Raw genomic sequence first — 3,203 nt, forward strand, 5'->3', positions numbered from 1 at the left:
TAAGTATCGTTTCAGCTGTTGGAAAGTGTTTTCGCACTCTTACGACCATTCGAATTTTTTATTTCCCCGTAGGATATCGTAGAAATGTAAACACTTGTCTGTTTACCGCGAAATGAATCGGTTAAGTGCTGCGACTCTACCGGTCAACCTATGGAATTCCCGCTTATTCTTGGCCGAAGACATCTCGATCAATGCGTTGAATTGTTTCTGATTAGCTTGGATACCGGGGTATGTCACTAGGTAACTGAGGAACTCTCTCGATGCCACGACGAATCTGCATTTCGAAACATTCTTCAAGATGTGATACGTGATCTTTTTCCTTGAGGGATTTGATGAGCATGTCGTCGATATAGACCTCCATCGTTTTACCGAGTTGTTCAGAGAACATACGGTTCACGAGTCGTTGGTAAGTTGCGCCAGCGTTTTTGAGGCTGAAGGGCATTACCTTGTAGCAATAAGTTCCACGATCGGTAATTAATGCAGTTTTCCCGCGATCGTCGGGATTCATCATGATTTGATTGTAACCCGAGAAGGCATTGATATACCTTGGATTTGACCCATTTTTATCCATGGTATATTATTATTTTACTATATATATATATCTATGTTTTCTACTCTTCTAGGTATGTTTTCAGGTTCAGGTGCATTTCGGAGTAAAGCTATGACTTCGGAGCATAAATGACATTTCACCCGAGCTGACCACTTAGAGGTCGACGAGAGGAAGAATAATCGATCGATGCGCATCAGTGCTGACGATCGATATCAGGAAATGCCTCGACAGACGAAGATTAATATCGATCGATGTACACAAGTACCATCGATCGATGTCGAGACACCAGATGCGACATTTTGGATTCAGCAGACTTAAAAACCATGGCCAAGCCAAATTACCAAAATGCCCTGACGAGTTTTTAACCTAGTAGAATATATACTGCCTAAGTGTTTCGACGGCAGGAGAGCTTTTTCTTTTCTAGACCTAGTTTTGTTACAAGTTTCATTTGGGAGAGAAGATCACTTGTGATTGGAACTCCTTGTTTCTATTTCCTTTTCATCTATTCTATGATTTCTTATTTCCCTATTGATATGAATTGCTTTGCTATGTCTAAGTAGTTCAACTGTTAGATCCAGGGTTCAGATAGGTTTGTGGGATTAGCCCCAAACTATAGATCTGCCTTGTTGTGATATTCATGATAGATTTGTATTCATTGCTTGTTTTAGCCTTGCTAACTAGAACTTGATCATAGGTTTGCATATTCGAGCACCCTTGTTATCCCATCCTGAAATATATCTATCATATTAGGATTGATAGCGAGGGCTAACCGCCAATTTAGAATCTTAGTAGGGCATTTCATACTCGCGCATAGGCCTGGCTAGAACCCGTCGATCGATGTCCTCAACTGACAATCGATCGATGTTGGCAAAGGTGTATCGGTCGACGTCTTGATAGACTATCAATCGACACTCTCTTGTGTCTGCATCTAACCGGTGAGACACAAGATCTAGTCTGTTAACCAGTGGTACATGCGACAGCTGATCACTGAGTTAAGCGAATGAGCTCCAATATATCATGCATGCAATAGTTAGGCATCTATACGAATTATAATCTCCAACACCTGAATAGTGGCCCTGCATCTAATATCATTTCCAACCTAAGTTACATTTATCATTTACTCGCTTGTTACTATTGCTATTTCATTTAAACATTACAACCTTTAGAATTAATAAACACTAGATTTAATTGTTCCCTAACTCCTTGTGGATTCGATCCATAAGTACTACATCTGAACCTCTTTTGATGAAAGTAATACTCCTTAGGGTAATTTGAGTGGTATCAAATTTGGCGCCGTTGCCGAGGAGCTTTGATCGCCATTAGATTTAGTTTTATTAATTTTTATTCTTTTCTTTACCTCCTTTTCTACTAATCTTTCTTTTTCTTGTCTTTTCAGGTGCATGCCCAGTGGTACTAGAAGCAACAGGGAGAAAGACTTGCTGTTCTCAGACGATCCTGGTCATTTGGAACGCACCATCCGTAGAGGTCAACGTTCCACATCGTTCGACGCAACCACTTCGTCGTCGATCGATACGCATAATCAACCGTCGACCGACACCAGACTGTCATCGTTGATCGATTCCAATCGTTCGACAACGATCGATACTACACCGCGTACATCGATCGATACCATGTCGTCAAAAATGGTAAACATTATTATTCTAACTCAGGATGAGAACGGAAACTTGTATGACCAGGCCGGTCATCTGCGTAATGCAACAGGTCAGAAAATAGATGCTCAGGGAACTGTAATCCCTGATGCTGATGCTACAGGAGCTGCTCAACCTGTAGATGAGGACGCTCGATCGAAACCACTGGCCGACTACAATCGCCCAGATGAGTACTATTCCATTAGATCAGCTATTCGACTTCCGGAGATCCAGAAGCAGAATTTCGAGCTGAAGCCTCAATACTACACTCTCGTGTCACAGATTCCCTACTCTGGGTTACCGCACGAGCATCCTATGGATCATTTGGAACAGTTCGAGGATCTAATCGCTGCCATTCGGATGGAAGGAGTCCCCGAAGATTACCTGCTGTGCAAGCTCTTCAGATACACGCTGAATGGAGAAGCGATGCACTGGCTTAGGCAGCAACCCATAGGATCTTTAACATCCTGGAGCGACATCAAGAATGCTTTCTTACGAAACTTCTTCGATGAGGCGCGCGCTGAAGAACTTCGGAATAAAATTTCCACATTCTCGCAGAAGGCTGGAGAGTCTTTCAAAGATGCGTGGATTAGATTTAGGTTCTTCCAGCGAGACTGTCCACACCACGGATTTAACGAAGTGCAGCTGCTAAGCACTTTCTTCTGAGGTCTCGCCTTACAGTATCAAATGGCCCTTGATACGGCGAGTGAAGGAACCTTCACTACTCGGAATCCGTTGGAAGCTGTGAGACTTATCGAAAACTTTGCTAACTGCAGCAGCACCAAAAACTTTGACTCTGAACGGAAGAAGTCTGTAGCCTCTAACGGGAAGGAACAGATGGACGAAGTAAGAGCTAAGTTAGATGTGGTGCACGAGCTTCTTAGGAAGCAAGTCTGTTCAGCCGAAGGAGAAGTAGCAGATACAGAAGGAGAAGAAGATGTGAACTACATCGGAGGTACCAGATTTCAAAAATTTGGAAACCAGGGCGGAAACAGAAACTTCTT

The 3,203-nt window shown here is 42.8% G+C and overlaps 1 non-coding gene across 1 annotated transcript; it reads right to left on the minus strand.

Moving 5' to 3' along the window:
- Positions 1 to 2,725: 2,725 nt before the first annotated feature.
- On the minus strand, positions 2,726 to 2,831 carry LOC125588161. Its single transcript, XR_007324555.1, has one exon. It is a non-coding gene; the product is annotated as a small nucleolar RNA R71 (small nucleolar RNA).
- Positions 2,832 to 3,203: the final 372 nt, after the last annotated feature.

Source organism: Brassica napus, chromosome C5 (genome assembly GCF_020379485.1).
Source record: "Brassica napus cultivar Da-Ae chromosome C5, Da-Ae, whole genome shotgun sequence".
Classification (NCBI taxonomy): domain Eukaryota; kingdom Viridiplantae; phylum Streptophyta; class Magnoliopsida; order Brassicales; family Brassicaceae; genus Brassica; species Brassica napus.